The sequence below is a fragment of the Tauraco erythrolophus genome, chromosome Z (genome assembly GCF_009769465.1).
Source record: "Tauraco erythrolophus isolate bTauEry1 chromosome Z, bTauEry1.pri, whole genome shotgun sequence".
Taxonomy (NCBI): domain Eukaryota; kingdom Metazoa; phylum Chordata; class Aves; order Musophagiformes; family Musophagidae; genus Tauraco; species Tauraco erythrolophus.
Genome location: NC_141496.1, coordinates 91,229,546 through 91,250,385, shown reverse-complemented (window position 1 = coordinate 91,250,385; position 20,840 = coordinate 91,229,546).

Here is a 20,840-nt window from a genome sequence, read left to right as displayed (position 1 = left end):
CCAAGTATCACATAATCTGTGCTCAGGAGAAGGTGGACATATTTCCAGAACAATCTGAAACAAAATGTTGGCCCGAGATTCAGTTGCGTCAAGCAAGACTGACAAATAAACTTCACACAGGTTAGCTTAGTGGTTTGCATTGGCTGGTTTACCTTTCAGCTGTTACTATTCTGATAAACGCTTACAAAATTAGAATTTCCTCAGGTGGAAGTCAGCTTTGATGAAATACTTAATCTTCCTTTGGAACAAGTAATGTTTTTTATTTGAAGTTTGCCTTTTATGATACAATAGCTTCCACGTGTTTGAGAGACAAATGCAGTGGGAAGATGAAGAAGAGAGAAATCAAGCCCATCTCTTTGAAGGAATTATCTTTGAGCAGGCTACTATTGCTGAAGCTTTGCCTTTCCTGTAACAGTGCACTTGATACATTTGTCCTTGGTTCCATTAAACTAGGTGTATGAGAGGTTACCCTAACCAATCTCTAAATTTGTGAGCTTGCATTTTATAATAGTAAAATTTCTCTCATTTTTTTCTCTTATGCTTCAGATCATCCAATTCTTTCTATATGATATAGAATTGACTTCTAGAGTTTTAAGGTCTAAAACTTTTTGTCATCAGAAAATTTCATTAACATTCATTTATTTTTTTTTCTTACAAACATATTAAAATATTGATTAAGTTCCGTCTTTCAGTCTCTGAAGAATTTCACTGGTAACATACACAGCTGATATTTCCTCTAGCAACATAACACACAGCTGTCTGTTATCAAATTCTTAATCCAATCAGCAGCAGACTGATATTTTTTTTGCACTAGGACTGATTTTTTTTTTCAACTGGCACTGCAGGAAGTGTTTTATTGAGCCAAAATTTTTCAAATTTATAGTACATTTAAGGTGTTTATTTATTCTGTGATTGGCAATTTTAACAGAGAAACCTATTAGGTTACTTTAGCATTCTTTTTACTTCCTCAGTAAAGTTACATCGTATCTTAGTTGGCTATCTATTTCCCATCATACTCTAGTGATCATTTCCTTCAACACGAGCTTCAAAGCTTTTTAAAAACAAATTTAAAACAAAGAATCAAAGAGCATTTTCATGAAAAAAAAAGGATATTAGAAATAAAGCATCACCTTACCTTAAATTTAATACCTCTTGACTTTTTAATGCTGACCATGAAAAAAATAACCTAGTTAATGATAGCCTTTCCCAAAGCCTATGAAGAATGAAGATATACTAAGATAATAATTTGACTTGTACTTCAATTCAGGTATAGTTAGTAAAAACGTTAAATACAGGTTTCAGGAAGATCAATACTGTGAACTGGGATCTGCTATATACCCAGAATAATTTTAAGGATATGAATTTATTGTACATAGGTGAGTGACCTAATTCTCTCTTAGTGAGTCTTTTCTCTTTCTTGTTGTTCATAAGAATGCTGACATACCTTAGTAAACTGGATATTTTCATGAGTGGAAAGGGCACAGTTTTTGCCTGTGTGCACACTTAACTATATTCAGCACACTGTCCTGAATTAATTTGCACTTTTAATGTTTATTATGGAAAGTAATTTGTTGTTATTCTGTTTTCTGATTAGTGGAAGAGTATTCATGATAATACTGTTATAATTATTGCTTTCCGAAAAAGCCTTGAATATGATTATACAAAAGTATTTTTTTCACCTTGCTTTTTACTACAATCAGAAATTTAGGACTACATCTTTGGGCAAATATCAGTATTGAAAAATTAACTGACTGTCAGTCAGCATTCATTTTATTAGTTTACACTTCCAAGGCTGTAATCACATAGAATTTATTTTGTACACACAGTGTATCATGAGGAAAATACTCATTTCCCATTCACTTGCCCATGTAATACTTTTTAGCCAATGCATTAATAATAAAGCATTCTGAATACTCTATCAAGTAGATAGATTTTAGTTATGTTATAGTTTGTTAAGCCATTAAACATAAAATGGAGATTCTGTGAAGACTTCAACTGTAAAGATTACTACAGAGAAAGACTCATGTGATTTGATTTCCTAGTTTAAGATTGCTGTAGATGAGAACATTACATCATAACTTCTACCACTACATAATGGCAAAAGTTAGGGCTGGCCACTGAGTTAAAGAAAAAGTAAATGATGTTGAATTTCCATATTCCTCATTTCTAGCTAACATTGCGGAATTATATTGATATTCTTAAATATACCCTAACGTCACAAAACAATCTAAAAGAGGAATCCAGCCTGAAGAAGCCTCCATTGAAAACAAATAATTAATTAACCACATTATTCCAAGAATGAAGAAAAGGAGACTGCGCAGTCAGTGACAGCCAGCAGCGTCAGATTTATGTGGCAGTGGAATCCAGCAGTTGAGATTATTTTGCACAGAAGCAAAGCCATGCAAGCCTAAAATATCTCACCATCTCACAGCACTTCTCAACAGTGACACATTCTGTCTAGTATAACTTCATCATTAGCCCCTTACCGAGATTCTAGCTATTTTCTTAGGATAAATCTGATAGATAGGGAGTAAAGAAGAGGAATGCAGATTAGGTGATTCAGGTCCCAGTTCAGCAAAATGCCTAAGCACATCCTAACTGTGACAGTTGTAACAACATGTACAGTTACCAGCAACGTTTGAAAGAATGTGTCTGGATGTAAATTAGAGCACCTACTTGAATATACGCCTCAATATGAGGCAATACTGATCGTATGGCTGATGATATATCCATGTGTTTCTTACAAAAACCTTATGTGTCAAGTAGAAGTTAATGTGGTTTTCCTAAAGAGTATATCAATGCACAAAAACAACTGTTGATTGACCAGATGGACTGAGATGTCAAGATATCTGAAGGTTATATACAAATAGTCTTTTCCTTCCTTCCTCTCTCCCATCCTTCCTTCCTCCCTCCTTTCCTTCCTCCCTTCCTTCCTCCCTTCCTTCCTTCCTTCCTTCCTTCCTTCCTTCCTTCCTTCCTTCCTTCCTTCCTTCCTTCCTTCCTTCCTTCCTTCCTTCCTTCCTTTCCTTCCTTCCTTTCCTTCCTTCCTTCCTTCCTTCCTTCCTTCCTTCCTTCCTTCCTTCCTTCCTTCCTTCCTTCCTTCCTTCCTTCCTTCCTTCCTTCCTTCCTTCCTTCCTTCCTTCCTTCCTCTCTTCCTCCCTTCCTCCCTTCCTTCTCCAGTCATTCCTCATTAGTTGTCAGTTTTCAGTCATCAGTTTTCTTGATCAACATTAATAACAATTGCATTTTATTATTATTATCACAAGGTACATTTCTAAAAACCAAATGTTATTCTTTTTCTGACACCAGGAATTGCAGCTACTCTACCCTATTGACAGTATCCCTAAGAGGTACTTAGTACCTGCAAGAGCTTTCCAGAGACATCAGCTGCAGAATAATATCCTCAATATTTTGTCTATTCTCAACTCGTTGAATACACCTGAGCACTGCAATGTAGCGCCTGGAGCTTCCAGCCTCAGGGATAAAGTAATTACTGCAGATAGGCAGAAAAGATGTCTCAAAACAAAGCAATTCAATTTAATTAGTCTATCAGTTGTAATGAGTAGAAGTGGAGGTCATGGAGGCAGACCATCACTGAGGTCCTGAAGAGTTCCCAATCTCAGGAAGAAAGGGCAGCGCAGACAGGGGTATTAGCACCAAAAAGGTTAAGAAAAATGTAGCAAAACAAGCCCAGCCCTTTGTGTATCACCTTTCCTTGCCTCATACATTTAATATGTGAACTTTCATTTATTCAAAATGTACTCTAATAGTGTGATTTTCAACTCATCAGATACTTTTGTATTGTTGTAAGACAATATACCTTTAACTAAAGGAACATGAATAAAAAATTCATAGCATAAGTGCAAACTGTATTGGTAAAAAATTGTAATAGTTACAGTTAGGAGAGGACAAATAAATGTCTTCTATTGAGTTTCTTGCTTAGATGTAAGTTCTCTTGCTACATCCAATAGAGACATTACAAACCTCAGTTTAAGCATGGAAGCTGACACTCTCCAATTGCCTCTCTGTATGTGGAGTTTGTTCCCAGGTGCTGTGTACCAAATATTCAGTGATTTCTCCAAAAGGATTTCTGTATTGTCTTATTTCTAACCTGGCTGAAAAGCACCAAAAATACTCCACCACTAATGAAAGAGCAATATATATGACATTCACTACTAAAGCAATTCCAGGACAGTTTTCAGAGACACAGCTTCAGATGATGAAGCAACCTTTACCATTCAAGAAAAGGATGAAGCCTTGGAGCTCACATTCACGCAAAAATAAAACATGTTTTAAGAAGAATCTCCTGAGTTGCTTTCATGAGTTTGCATTTAAACACAGCTATAGTAAATTCCTCATAAAAAAAAAAAAAAAAAGCTCTGTAGAACCAGCCAGCCAAAGAATTCCCTTTCCCCAAACTGTGTGCCAAATTCCTCTCCAGTGACAAGATCAGTGGATGAATTTACCACCATAGATTAGGTAGCTACTTGAGCTACCTTGCTATATATTTATTTGAAATTTGGAGACGTAAAACTATAAGTAAATCTAGCAGCTAGAGATCAGGTAAAACTGGGAAAGTACAAAAATGAACAATAAATCCTAAACAAGTACTTGACATAGCAACAGTGAGAGAACAATAAGCTCACAGATGTTTTTTGTACTCAGGGGTATTGACTTGTCTGTGAGATGTCCTGAACCAGACTAGTATCAGTGTAACTCCTGTACTTGCCAATTCTGTATATATTCTGTGCCCTCTTTTATGAGACGCCATCACAGAATCACAGAGCGTTTGAAGTTGGAAGGGAGCTCTGGAGGTCATCTGGCCCAACCCTCTGATCACTCAAGGTCACCTACAGCAGGTTACCCAGGACCGTGTCCAGATAGTTTTTGAATAGCTCCAAGGATGATGACTCCACCACCTCTCTGGGCAAACTGTGCCAGGACTCAGTCACCCTCACACTGAAAAGGGTTTCCTGATGCTCAGGGGCAACCTCCCATGTCTCAGTTTGTGCCCATTGCCCCTGGTCCTGTCACTGGGCACCACTGAGAAGAGCCTGGCTATGCCACCTTTGCAACCCTCCTTTCAGGTATGTATATACAGTAGTAAGATGCCCTTGAGCCTTCCTTTCTCCAGGCTGGACTGTCCCAGCTCTCTCCCAGCCTTTCCTCACACGAGAGATGCTCCAGTCCTTCACCATCTTAGTGGCCCTTTGCTGGACTCTCTCCAGTATGTCCATGTCTCTCTTGTACCGAGGAGCCCACAATTGGACAGAGTACTTCGGGGGTGGCGTCACTAGTGTCGAAGAGAGGGCAAGGATCACCTCCCTTGACCAGCTGGCAATACTTTGTCTAATGCAGCCCAGGATACTGTTAGCCTTCCTTGTGGCAAGGGCACATTGCTGGCTTGGGTCCAACTTGGTGTCCACCAGGTCCCCCTGCCTCCCCCCTGTCTTCACTGCACATTTCCGGCTCCTTTTTCCCAACTCAGATAGGGTATTTGCAGGGGCACTGATTGACTCGACCCTGGCCTGAGCTGATGGGGGGTCCAACCTGGCCAGAGAATGGTCTGACTGGTTTTGAAGCTGGGGAAGTTACAAGAGGTGATGCCCTCTCCCGCTCCCAAAACCCTGTCACATAAATCAAGCACCGGGATACACGTCTTCATTGCCTGATCAAGTTTGAGATCTATGATTTTGTTACTCTTAAGCACAAAACTAACCAAGGAGAAGAGATACATTGCAAAACAAGCATATGTGTTTAGGACACTCTTTGAAAAACCCTTTTTTGACAGATTCTGAGATCTTCTGGGTGCACAGTAAAAGATGAGGTTATATACACCTCCTTGGCTACAGTGGTCAGCTGAGTTTGCAATGAAGCCCACAACTGATAACCCTAACTGCTCATTTTCCTCATCAAGCAGCAGACATCTGACTTGACACAGCCTCTAACCAGACCAGGTGAAAGTCAGAAGTTGATACGACCTGACTTAAGAGAGCTTGGAAAATTAGGTATGTAACAGTATTAAAAAATGGTATTGACAGTTTGTTGGAACATCTCTCTTCCCTGAATTGAACTGAGATTTCACTGCAATCCAGCCTCTTGAGGAAAGTATCTTGGAAGAAAACACCATGAGGATGAAACCATCACTACATCAGTTAGGTCAAGAATTAATATGTGTGTCATTTACAATGCTGTATGTTTTGTGTGCCTTCTCCCTGATAAAATAGTCTAGAAGAGTGCTCTCTACATCTTAAATTGTGAATAACTGTAAGAACTCAAAAAATTTGACAATAGTTGTAAGTTTTACAAGTAGAAAAGCAATCTGAAACTCAGTACTTCATTTTGGCCAACCAGCAGCTTACAGTTTCCTGAAACTGCAGTACTTTTATTCGCTATATTTGCTAGGCATCCTCAGCCATTAGTCTCGATTCAGCCTCCCTAGTTCCTTTTCTAAGATGTAGGATTTTTGCATTATAGCCTTAACACCAAATTATTCTTAGTTAACTGGGCAATCAACTCCCTGTCACCATGATGACCACAGACTTTTGCTCCCAAACCAAAGCAGTGGGAAAGGGATTTCTGATCCCATAAACCTCTGCTTCTCAGGAGGCTTGAAGCTGGAAGAATGGAGTCTGCAGTTAGTCTCAATTTTCCACTTTTTAAAGCAGTCTACGGTCCTCTCTTCCCCTACTCAGATGGTTGGTTTCAAATGCAGTCTTCCATCTGCTTTGCTAACCTTTAACTTTCTTCTGCCTTATTGCAGTTGGATACATTTTCTCATAACTTCCACAGATTATGAAAAGACAACAGCAAACAGCAAGGTCATGCAAAGATAGCAAACAAAAAATCACTCTTTTTTCCACTATACCATCACTATTACTACACAGTGAATAAAATATAAATACCTAGATGAAGAGGGAGAAATTTTCTAATTCATCTTGCGTTTGTTCTCCCTTTTTACACTCTTTTCCCTCTGCTTAACACTTTTATTTACTGAATATTTTGGATATAAATCTAGGCAAAAGGAGAAAATCCAGCAGCTTGCATTCCCACCCCCATCTCACCTACATATTTATATACAACTACATACTCCCAAGTCTCCCCTTCCTTCCAAATTTCCTTCTTACCCCTTAAATATCTTTTCCTCCTACTCTCTCTCAAGACCCCTTGGATTCCTGCTTGACAACTTCTCTGAATAGCTGGACACTGAGAGCTCAGCCCCTGCCTGGCACATTCAGAGAACATGAGCTTCCTTCTCAGGACACAGATCAGAAAAAGGCTTAAACACACATTTGTGACAGAGGGCTGGCATCTGCCATGCAGAAAGTGAGGTGGCAGTGAGAGGAGAGAGAAATATGCAGCAATTTATCTGCCTGTTATACTTCATCAAACCTGCTGGCAGACCAGGTGTTGTCTGTGTAAGTAACACTTTCTCCTGGTGAGGCATTAGGTGCTTAGAGAACCAACCTTAGACACACATCATCCTCTAAGAGCTGGCCCTGAAGGCTATACACCCTCTTCACCTTCTCAGGATAGCCTGTCACCCTTCCCCCTGGCAGAGGTCAACACAGCCCTGCCAAACAGTTTTACCAGCCTGTCAGAAAGGTAAGTAAATTGAGTCCTCCATCAGTATTGCACTCTGCCAATCCGTTTTCCAACCCTTGATTTCTTTACTTTTATAAAAAGAAGTAAGCTTTTATTTAAATGGATTTATGGCAATGGATTTAAACTGAAAGAGGACAGATTTAGGTTAGATATAAGAAAGAAATTCTGTACATTGAGGGTGGTGAGGTACTGGAACAGGTTGCCCAAAGAAGCTGTGGCTACCCCATCCCTGGCAGTGTTCCAGGCCAGGTTGGATGAGGCTTTGGGCAACCTGGTGTAGTGGAGGGTGTCTCTGCCCATGGCAGGGGGGTTGGAACTAGATGGTCTTTGAGGTCCCTTCCAACCCTAACCATTCTATGATTCTATGATTTTTTTTCCCTTAAATGTGCAGATTTCTGATTCTATAAAAGTATCCATGATCTCCAAGTCAAACCCGTATTTCTCCCTGTAAAAGTAAGGAGAATACATTCCTTAAGAACAATTTACTTGTGTCTGTCCTATAAGAGGTTCTCTGTACTGAATTCTGTTTTTTCCCATCAGGTTAAATACTTCTCCAAGGCACACAGGACTCTGACATTAAATGCGTGTTCCCTTGGCTTTCTGACCTCTTGTTAGTGATGAGTTTCCTCCCCTCTGTAGTAATGGGAGGAAAAAAAACGAGTGAAGGATGACAATGAGAAAGCTGTTAGAAAGGGAAAAAGGAGCTTACAATTCTCTGCAGTGTGAAATGGTCTACTTCACCCCTAGTGTTGGGTGATGGATGCAGGAGCCTTTCCTATGATCTCTCTTCATTTTCACTCTCTTCCTGTTTTACACAACCACCCTATATCAGCTGCCACTGCTTGATGTAGCTTCTCTGTACCTATCTCCTCATTTGTTTAGTTTACCTAAATGAACTTTTCTGAAATGATTGATATATTTGGCATTTTTTAAATCTGCATATTTATTTCCTTTGCTTTCTACAGGGAAAAGGATAAGAGTAGCAAGGCTAGAGATTGTTCAACAGGACCCTTTAAGCCTTAGTTACACTCTTGAACCATAGAAATGTGGATACATTTAGGAAAAACACGTACATACATACCCATATTCACAAAGTGCAAGTGTCTTCAGAAACCACTGAGGCAAGGGTAAGGACAAGGGCAAGAGAACAGACATGTTAGGGCCACACTTCGAACCCAGCGAGTGAGGTGTTGTCCAGGAGATTAGAGATTTATATTCCATCTCCTGGTGTTCAGGGAATTTGTGATGTTTGTCTTGAATAGATCTCACTCAAAAGGCTTCCTGTCCACAATTCTTGCAGCAGAGTCAATGTGTTCACATCCTTCTTGGCAACATTTAGCATCATCAAAATTGCCAACCACGTTTTATTTTTAGAATCTATTTTTTCTCTATGTGCAAATCAGGGTATAGTTTCTTTATCAGATGCTGCTCTGAGCTTTTTGCTCTGGCAAGGGGGAAAATCAAAACAGAAAAACCCTGACTTGAACCACAGACTATGATAAATTGAGGTGGAAACTATTGCTGAAGAGTTATTGTTGAAACAGTAAAGCCAAGATTGTGAGAGGTTCACTTTTTCTAAATGTGATCATGCTGAGATGGGAATATCTTCTGGAGCCCAAGGCTTATTAGCTTAAGTATTTAGGACTGTTCCTTAACCTGTTCAAGATTAACTCTTTTATGGTGGACTTGATTTGCTCTTCCACTAAACAAAGAACACACTTAGCATGTGTAGGCCTCATGCAAATGGTTGGTTTAGGTTCTTTTTGTATGTTTAGTGTTTGTTTGTGGTTTTTTTTTGGGGGGGGGGGGGTTTGGTTGGTTGGTTTAAACTTTGCAATCAAGTAGATCACTACAGACTTTTAGAATTGCAAACTAAGAACTCTTGTTTCTTGGAGGCCAGTGGGCAAATAATACTTGAGTTTTCAGAAGGTATTTTTGTTGGGTTTTGGGTTTGGGTTGTTTTTTGTTGTTGTTGGTTGTTTTTTTTTTTCCTTGGGAGGGTTGTGGTTTTTTATTTGTTTAACATCAGTAAAGCTGCTGAGTACCTAGTACACTTTTGTTTAACAGTCAATTTAAAAGCAGCATTTGTCCTCATGACCAGCTTGTTTGTCAAATTGCTGAAGTCACTGTTTAAATTTCACTTGCACGGGAAATGCTGCTATGCAAGTGATACAACAGGAAAGAAATAAAGCTAGAAAAGTTCATCCCACATGACAGCCTCTGCTAGTTTTGACAGTAAACCAGGTGAGAAGCCAGGAAAGAGGAGCCGACAGCTGGATTCCGTTGGTGGAGAAGCGCTGCAGAGTTAGTGATATTTTCAACCTCACACCTGCAATCAAGACCGATGTTGAAGGGTAGTTGCACGTGTAAAATGTTGACGGTGCTCTGCATTCCCTGCAACAGATGAACGGTCAGGAGAGTAGGAAGCATTATAAATGAGGCAATGTGGTTTTGAAGCACAACGCTATTTTAAAGGCAAATGCTGAGCTCAGGGACTTGGACAACTCTGGAGATAGATTAGTGATGAAATAAGGGGTCTTTCACCTTTGTCTCTCTATTAAGAATCCACTATGTGTGAACAGAGACTGAAAGCTTATTAATTTGTGAACTGTTTCCTATGACTTACATGAGCTGAGGCAATGGACTTTGAATCATGGAATTACACAATAGTTTAGGTTGAAAGGGATCACTTGAGGTCATCTGGTCCAAATACCACTCAAGATAGAGAGAATTTCATAGATACATTCGCCTGCTCAAAGCTTTGTCCAGTATTTCCAGCAATGGATATTCCACAGCTTCACTGGTAAATCTGTTTCAGTGGGTAACAAATCTCATTGTGAAAATGTGCCCAGCTTCTAGCTGACTCATGGTCCCTCTGGGGGAGCCACACACTAATTCTCACCAGGGAGGTCAATATTTAACATACAAAGGGGCCAACATTGCTTCCATATCAGATTAATGACGCTGCTGGTGGACCACATACTGCCCTCCCTAACAAGATTAAGTTCAGCTGAGTCTTTCAAAAGCTTCTCTTCTTTTCTTGAATATTCAGTTATCCAGAGAGGTGGAGCTGAGATTAAGCAGGGAGGAGAGCTTTTTACTCTTCTTCCCTTGCTGATTAGCTTATAAAGAAAAAACGTCTAGAAAACAAAAGCTTCTAACACACAGACAAAATATCTCTGATCTCTAGGAGACAATCTATCTCACTGAATACATTCATCACTCAAAATATATCTGTTTTGAAACCTTAAATGAGAAGTATCCTCAGGGAAAAGTTTTCTATCGTTTTATTTGCAAATCACACAGTTTATCATTTGAGTATCCATTGGCCATATTAGAATTCAGACAAATATCTGCATATTTTAAATGCCTGCCTGAGTACTGAGATCATTTGTCAATGTCCTCACTGAATTGTTAGTCAGACAGAGTCGTGCACATTATTTGAGACAGAAAATGAACTGTTTGCGTTGCTATGGTTACAGCCATGGAGAAGATAAATTTGTGCAGCTACTATCTTTCTTGAAGGGGGTGGGGTGGGGAAAGATAATTGAAAAACTAAAAGTTAATCCAGCACATCAGGATAGGGTCAGAACTGAAACAAAGCTTTAAGAGTGCATTTCATTATATAGGTGAAAGACACAATGTATCCATAACAGTAAATAAATATTGATGGATGCTTCCATTACACTCCCCTTCTCTAAATTTATGCTGCAATTTGTACCAGTCGGGTCGTGGCGATTGGGCTGGTTCAGCCAACAGGATTTGTTAATTTGGACAGTGTTCTGATTTAGAATAACATGATGAGGTGGTGGTTTCCTTTCCTAGAATTACTGCTAAGATTTTGGTCTATAGAAATGCAGAATCACAGAATCATTTAGGTTGGAAGAGATCTCTTGAGATCGTCTAGTCTAACCCTCCTGCTCAAGTAAAGTCACCTCGATCAGGTTATCCAGGACTGTATCCAGTAGAGTTTCAGTATCTCCAAAGATGGAGACTCCTTAAGTCCTCTGGGCAATGTATTCCACCGTTTTACAACCCTCACAGTAAAAAGGGTCTCGTGTGCTGACACGGAATTTACTGGTTTTAAATTTGTGCACATTACCTCTTTTTCTCTCACTGGGAACCACTGAAAAAAGCCTGGCTCTGTCTTCTGCATTCTCTCCTGCCAGATATTTATAAAGAATGATAAAATCCCTCTGGTTCTTTTCTCCAGGCTAAACACTCCCAGCAGTCTCAGCCTCTCCTCATATGACAAATGCTCCAGTCCCTTCATTATCTTTGTAGCCCTTAGTTGATATGGTCCATTAAGTCAGCGTTTTACTTGAACTTGGATGGCCAGCACTAGACCCAGTACTCCAGATACAGTCTCATCAGTGCTGATCAGAGACAAAAGACGAAGGATGAAGGATCACCTCTGTTGATATGGTGGCAATGTTCATTCTAATGCAGCTCAGGATATTATTCTCCTTTTTCTTTTTTTTTTTTTTTTTTTTCCCCGCACTAAAGGTTCATTGCTGGCTCATGATTAGGTAGACGTTCACCAGGGCCCCAAGGATAAAGCTGCTTTCCAGCCAGGTGGTGGCCCCCTGGCTGAACCAGTGACTGGAGTTATTCATTGCCGGGGCAGGAGTTTGCTCTTCCCTTCGCTGAGCTTCATAAAATTCCTCTCTGTCAAACTCTCCACCCTGTCATGGATGCTCTGAATGGCTGCACACACACATGGTGTATAAGTCACTCCACCCAGTTTTGTATCATCTGAAAATCGTCTGACAATGCACTCTGCTCCATCATCCAAGTCTGCATCCAACTGAACTCAGACATAAAAAGGAACTGCACAAGAGGTGGAAGCAGGGAGACATGACGTAGTCTTGGTTTTTCTAGCCAGCTGGGGGTTAATCTGGCAAGGGATGTTGTTGTGGTCTAGCCCAGACAGCAGCTAAGCCACCAAGAGGTCACTCACTCACTCATCCCCCTCGGTGAAATGGAGAAGAGAAAAATGTAACCAAAGGGCTGAGGGTCCAGACAAGACCAGGGAGGGATCACCCACCGACCACGGCCCCAGGCAAAACGGACTCAGCCTGGGGACAAAACGATTTCATTCATTAACAGGTACTTGAGAGGATAACAAGAAACCAAGCCAGATATTAAAAACAACACCTCCGCCCCACTCCTCCCTTCTTCCCAGTTCTACCTCCTCTCCCAGCAGTGCAGAGGGACAGGGAATGAGGGGTTTGAAGGTCAGTTCAACACAGGTTGTTTCAATTGCTCCTTTCTTAAAGAAGGACTCCTCACAATCTTTTTCTCTGCTCCAATGGATCTCCTCCTCACCGGACAGTCCACAGACTTCTCCACCATGAGTCCTTCCCACAGGATGCAATCCTTACCCATCAGATTGCTCCAGTGCAGGCTTTACCACAGAGTCATGGCTTCTTAGGGAGCTGCCACCTGCTCCAGTGTGGAGTTTTCCACAGAATTCAAATGCATCTCTACTTTGTTGTCAGTCTCCAGTGGACAATTCTCTACGACCTCCTTCAGGCACAGGCATCTCTGCTCCTGTGTGGGGTCTCCACGGGCTGCAAGTGGACCTCTGCTCTATCATTTTTCTCATGGGCGGCAGGCAGGCCACCTTCTGTCTCACCATGGGCTGCAGGGGAATCTGTCCTCAACCACACCTCCTCCCCCTTCTTCTTCCTTGACCTTGGTGCCCGAATAATGGTTTCTCTCACATTCCATTCCTCTGTCCCTACTGCCGCACCAGGCCCAACCAATGGTGCCTGAATGAACCCTGTTGGCCCCAGTCGCAGACAAGTTGCCTGTGAATGGTGTCAGGGGAGAGGCTGCTGCCTCCTCACCTCTCTCCACTCCAGACTCCCCTACAGTTTTTTCTTCTCCTTTCTTAAATACGTTATCATACGGTTGGACTCGATGATCTCTAAGGTCTTTTCCAACCTAGAAATCTATGAATCACAGAGGAGCCACCACAGTCTCTGATTGGCTTGGCCATTGGTGGGTCCAACTTGTAGCCAGGGAAACTTCTAGCAGCTTCTCACAGGAGCCACCCCTGTATCCCACCCCCTCTACTACCAAAACCCCACCACAAAAACCCAATACACAGGTCTAGCCATGCACTTCTACTTGTTGGCACCTCCGGTTGTTTCATAGATTTCATAGATTATCTAGGTTGGAAAAGACCTAGGAGATCATCCCAGTGAGTAGTATAATGTTTCAACTCAAGAACAGTCCCTGATCTGATTAGTCCCAGATCTATCCACTCACGACTGAGTGTCCTTTTTACTAAGAAACATGATTCTATTCCGCAACTTCATGCAGGCAAGAGGGGTAGGCACCCAAGCATTTATTTCCTCCCCAAAATAGTTTTCATATAGGCAGTAACCTTCTGAGACACGTGAGAAACTGTGTAAAATACTTCAGGATGAAGAAGGTCTTGAAACATCTGTGCTGCTGCAGCATGGGATTTCTCACGGAGTCATGACTTCTTAGGGTGGAGCCATCTGCTCCGGCATGGGGTCCTCCACAGGCTGTAGATGCATCTCTCTCCTCCACCATTAATCTCCATAGACTGCAGAGAGACAGCCTGCTGTCTCACCACGACTGTAGGGGAATCTCAGCCCCAGCATACCTCCTCCTCCATCTTCATTGACTTTGGTGTTTGCTTAGTTGCTTCAGATCTCAGTCCTCTCTCTGTTGCCACCGCACTGGGCCTGACCAGCTCAATGATCCTTGGCAGTCCCAACTGGAATTAACTCCTCCCAGTGGGTATTCCAGGAGCGCGGCGCTTTGGAGCTCTCCAAGCTGCACCAACGCGGCTGCCCCAGTGGAACGGGGGTGGCCCAGTCTGGGGGACCAGTCCCTGCCTCTCCCCTCTCTTCACTGCAGGTCCTGCATGTTGAGTGTTCCTTTGTCCCCTTCTTAGACATGGCATTCATGGAGGCACTGATGGGCTTGACCTTGGCTTGGAGCTGTGGAAGCTTCTAAGAGCTTCTTACAGGGGCCATTTCAGAAGTCCCTCTCCCAATGCCAAAACTCCACCACATAAACCTAGCACATATTTTTAGTCTAATGTGAACCACATATATAGATAAAAGTGGCATTGGCTACTCTCTTTTAGTGTATCCTAAGCACACCTATCAGGACCCTTAAGATCATAGCAGAGGTAAGGCAGGATCTCGCTGTCTACCTAGTCAGCCAAGAACAGGCTGAATGAATGCAGACACCTGAATTCAGGCTCGTAAGAAACACCTAGGTCCTCCAAGAAGCATCTACTGCATTTTAAACACCTATGGGACTAATCAATGATGGAGAGAAGAGTTTAAAAATCACTCCCTCAAAACTCATGTAGTCTTGGTCTTCCTCTTAGTTGTTAGCTTTCAATTTGATACATAAAAATACAAACATAACAAAGACATGAATGAAGCTTGGGTTCAGTTTTCTGCTAGGAGGTCTTTTCTGATGTCAGCAGAGGTGCTACTAATTTACAGAGAGAAATGAGGTCGTTATTAGATCTATTATAACCTATTACAAGTCATTTAAATGACTATGAATATATTATTTGACACTTTAATTCCTGCCTGTGAATTATTTATGAACCAGTCCAGAAATCTTACAATGTCAGTGTTATTTGTAGCCATCCACCAGTAGATTATTACGTAAGCTAATTTCATGAGTATTTTTGCATGCTGTTCACCACTGGTCTTGCTGATTGCTGATATCCCATAGCTGCCAGCTTATGACTACCCTTCTGAGGAAAAGCAGTCATTTCTGAAAATATAAAGGCTTGTTGTGGTTTAGCCCAGCTGGCAGCTAAGCCACCACGAGGTCCCTCGTTTACTTCCCCCTCCTCGGTGAAATGGAGAGGAGAAAAATGTAACAAAAGGACTGAGGGTTGAGATAAGAACAGGGAGAGATCTCCCACCGACCATGGCCCTGGGCAAAACGGACTCAGCTTGGGGACAAATCAGTTTAACTCATTAACAGTTACTCGAGAGGATAACAAGAAACCAAGCCAGATATTTAAAAACACCTTCCCCCCACCCCTCCCTTCTTCCCACCTCCACCTCCTCCCCCAGCGGCACTGGGGCATGGGGGGTGGCAGGTCAGTTTGTCACACGTTGTTTCTGCTGCTCCTTTCTTAAAGGAGGAGGACTGCTCACACTCTTTTTCCCCGCTCCAGTGTATGCGCTCTTCATGGGACAGCCCACAGACTTTTTCCAATGTGAGTTCATGCTGCAGGATGCAATCCTTACCCATCATATTGCTCCAGTGTGGGCTTCTTCCCCACAGAGTCATGACGTCTTAGGGAGTTGCCAACTGCTCTGGCATGAGGTTCTCCATGGGCTTTAGATACATCTCCGCCTCGTCAACAGTTTCCAGCACTAAATGGAGACTGTTCTGTGCAACCTCCTACAGGCACAGGCATCTCTGCTCCAGCGTGGAGCTCTCCACAGGCTGCAGGTGGATCTCTGCCCCACCACTGATCTCCAAAGGCAGCAGAAGGGCTGCTGCCATCTCACCATGGGCTGCAGGGGAATCTCAGCTCTGGCACACCTCCTCCTGCTCCATCTTCACTGGCTTGGTGTCTGTGTGGCTGTGTCTCTCAGCTCTCAGTCCTCTCTCTACTGCAGCCATGATGGGTCTGACAGACCTCAGTAGTCCCTACAGGATGAACTCCACCCAGCAGGCTCCCTGGGAGTGGGGTGCTTCGGAGCTCTCCAAGCTACTGCGGCCATCTCTGCTTGGGTAGCAGAGGCCCAGTGCAGGCATTCACTCATCTGGGAGGCCACGGGGCCAGCCCCCTGCCTTCCTGCTCTCTTCAGTGAAGGTCGAGCCCAGTTCGGGCTCCTTTGTCCCTGTCTTAAGTATGGCATTCGCAGAGGTGTTGATCATCTCTGCCCCGGCCTGAGTGGATGGGGAGGGTCTCACCTGGGCAGAGGCCAGTCCAATCAGTTTTGGACCCTGGGAAGCTTCTCACATCTACTTACATGGGCTATCTCTGCAGCACCTCCCATACTACCAAAACCCTAGCACGTAAACCCAGCACCACACTGAAGAGTTTTCAATGTTACCCTGCTCTTCTAAGCACAACAAAAGTTTTTGGCACTGTGAGTGAAAATTTTGGAGCTGAGTAATAATTATAGTTGTTACTGTTCATTAAACTTTTTGAATCTACAAAAAAATATATTGCTGAGAGATCTATAGTTGTCAAAATATTCATAAGCTCTGGATAAGAATAGGAATAAATTTTTGATCTTACTTCACTACTTCCCCACCCTTTTGGAGATCTTATTAACTTGCCCCAGGAACTGTATCAGTGGTGAACTATACTGATGCAGTGATTAATACTAGGTTTTGATCGACTCTGGTTTATTTGTTTAAATTAGATTTTCTAAGAGATTTAATGACAAAGATGGTTTTAAGAAAGCAAAAATCTCCTAAGAACTAAATACATATTAAGAAAAAATTTCTTAGACGAGGCGGGATTATGATTAGTCAAATCTAAATTAAAACCCAGAGCCCCTTTTCATACCAGTACCAACGCTTTTAATTTATTTCTTAGGAAGGATTATGTAAGATATCAGATAAAATTAGATTAGACACATTTCTCCTCCACACAGATATAGGATGATAGTAACTTTGGTAAAAAATTGCCTTTAACACAAGAACTTTTTGGGACATAGCACAGCTCAAGAGTGGCTGGGGCTCCCCATACCAGGGACTGCAGCTGGGACCTGTCCCACCATCCCAGCCAGGAGCGGGGCAGCTGGGGGCCACCAAGGCATGCAAATAACTCGCAGAGTTATTTAAATACTGTAGGTTTCCATGGGGGCTTTTTCAGGGGATGGAGAGCTGGAGTAAGGGCAAGGAACTGGACACATGGCATGAGAGATTTGGAGCTGGGTGGATAGGCTCAGGCTTGCTGTAAGGAGCCCTGGAGGCCAGGCAGGCTGGGTGGGGACGGTCACCATGTATAGGCAGATACTCCTGCTCTAGGGTCTGCATGTGCTTTCTCTTCAGATATTCCTCTGAAAGGCTGTTTTACTCAGCCATAAAACAGTTCTTCTCCAGACCCTAAACAGAAAGTTCCAGAACTGGGGAAAAAATTCAAGCAACACCCTTTTACTTTATTTCAGAAGGCTTTTTCTTGTTTTGGTTTTATTTTCAGGTGTGAAAATAAAGCCAATATGCTGTTGTTTTTATGATACTGCATTCCTATCATAAGTAAAAAGTCACATTAAGACAATAATTTCATTTTCCAGTTCACTGGCCCATAAACTGGCTTATTGCACTTGGGTGTTTAATACAAATACAGAGAAGTATTTACTTTGATATATTTTAATCCTACCAAAAGTTGTGGTGACATTTTAACAAGAACTAGCGAATGGGTTGTTTAGGCCATTACCCTTTCCCTTCCAGATCAGCATTAAAATCCAGCTCAAGTGAGACCGTGTAATCTTCAGAACAGCTTTTATCCACGGGCTGATGTGCAATAAGCTACAGAAGGTTCCTATTTGGAAAACCCTTGCTCCTTGGAAAGAATAGGAGATGCCATTGGTCCTGGAGAAAGATGCTGAGTGGCCACATAGAGCTGACAAGGGTCCCTCTCCTGTCATTCAGCTCGCGGAGCTTTCTCTGCTCTGCCCAGACTGAACTGCACCTGCCCAGTGAGCAGCAGAACAGTCACCAATATCAAGACCGTTGCACTCCTCTAGTTGTCCTCAGACACCCTCGCTACCCTTTTGGCCAAACAAGAGCAATTATGGTAGTCAGAACTAGCAAAAGGAAGTGAACACAGCTTCTTGTAGAATCAGTGGGTCAGAAATCACGGCCTCTCACACGTTAAGAAGCAATACGTGGAAACTGTTGTGCATTACTGCACACGTGGTCCATTTCCTCTCTCCCTGTCCCGTTGTATTTAGCCCTCCTTGAACTCAAACACTTCTGTGAAATTCTGCGAAACCAACACTCTTCACAGCTTAAGTATGAAATGGGGGTGTTTGTAAAATCATCACCATATCCAGTTTGGTTTCTTTCAAAGAAAATACAGAAACTGAAGAGGCTGAGAGAAGGTGCATTTCCTTACAACCTTACAACCTGTTGACAGTGCACACAGAAGTATAAGGAGGTTTTTTAGTTGAATTTTGTTTTAGCTGAGTGCAATGAATCAGATGAGGTTGTCTCTGTTTGTGAGACTCTAACCTTGTGTTACCACATTAGAGTGTGCAGTGAAGGAACCACAACAAAATGTGGCACCATCCTCTTCTTTTGGACCTCCTCTGATGATCCTAGGTGCTCCAGGATAATTAAATCAGGATTGTTTTTTTCAAATTACACAGCAACATATATCCCAATTGCTGACTGTGAGGCAACTTGTTCACCGTTTCTTAAGTGTTCTGAATTACTGGCAGTCTCATTAAAAAGTTGACCATTATATGGTGCATATACGTAAATCTGGCACAAGAAGAACTTCTTATTAGTCACTGTGTGACTGACATGGGCTGACAAAAGTGATGAGGCTCTGGATGTGGAAGGTCTGTCAATGGATTATGTTGATGGTGGATGATGTTGATGGATGATGGTGGATGATGTTGATGGATGATGGTCCATCTACACCAGAGGTGTTGCCAGGGTCAGAAAGGCCTACCCACTGTATCACAACCACCTCCACAAGATAGAAAAGACAGTTTATAGTTGTAGGTGACTCCCTTCTGAGGCGAACAGAGAGTTCAATATGCCAGGCAGACCCTCCTCTTGGGGAAGTCTGCTGCCTTCCTGGGGCCTGGGTTAGGGATATAGCTTGGAAACTTCCAGGCCTAGGATGACTCTTGTACTATTAACCATTACTGCTCTTCCATGTGGGTGGTGATGAAGACACAATGCATAGCCCAAAAGTGATCAAAAGACACTTCAGACCTTGCGATGGTTGGTAAGGGAACCTGGAGCACAGGTTATTTTTCCCTCTCTCCTTCCAGTTGCGAGCAGTGACATTGGAAGAAACAGATGTGCCAAGTCTATTAATACACGGCTCTGTGCCCGGTGTCACCACCAAAATTTTGGGGTTTTCTATAAGGGGTTGGCCTACACAGTTCCAGACTTGCTGGCCCCAAATGGGATTCACCTTTCTCAAAGGGGGAAGAGGATCTCTGCTCATGAGCTAGTGGGGCTCATTGACAGGGCTTTAAACTAGACTTGAAGGGGGAAGGGGATAGTATCAGGCTTACTCGTGACAAGCTGAGAGCACCTGAAGAGCAGTAGAAAGGAATTCCAGCCACTATAGCCAGTAAGTCAGCTTCATCGAGGGCCCAACTTAAATTATCTAAATGCACGCGGCATGGGGAATAAACAAGAGGAGTTAGAGGTGTGTGCACGTCTGCAGGGCTATGGTCTTATTGGCCTCACAGAGACGTGATGAGATGAATCCTATGACTGGAGTGTTAGAATGGAAGGATATAGGCTTTTTAGGAAGGACAGGCAGGGGAGAAGAGGAGGAGGGGTTGCCCTCTATGTCAATGACCAGCTGTGATTCATGGAGCTCCACCTGGGGATGGATGAGGACCTGACTGAGAGCTTATGAGTCACGATTAAAAGGAGGGTAAGGACAGGTGACATCATAGTGGGGGTCTACCACTGACCAGGAAGCGCAAGTGGATGAGGCACTCTACAGACAAATAGGAGCAGCCCCACGTTCATGAGCCCTGGTCATCATGGGAGAGTTCTACCATCCCTATATCCCTCCTATGTTGTTAGAGGGACAACACAGCAGGGCAGAAGCAATCCAGGAGGTTCCTGAACTGCATTGATGATAACATGATAGGGGAACCAACAAGGAGAAGTGCTATGCTGGACCTTGTTCTCACCAACAAGGGGAGAGTGGTGGGGAATGTGAAGCTCAAAGGCAGCGTTGGCTGCAGTGACTATGAAATGGTGGAGTTCAAGATTCTTAGGGTGATGAGGAGGGAGCAGAGCAAGCTCACTACCCTGGTCTTCAGGAGAGTAGACTTTGGCATCTTCAGGGATCTGCTTGGTAGAGTACCATGAGATAAAGCCCTGGAGGGAAGAGGGACCCCAGAAAGCTGATTAGTATTCAAGGATCACCTCCTCCAAACTCAGGAGTCATGCAGCACACCAAAGAGGAATTTGGGCAGAAACACCAGCAGGTCTGCATGGATGAACAAGGAGCTTCTGGACCAACTCAAACAGAAAACAGAAGCCTACAGAGA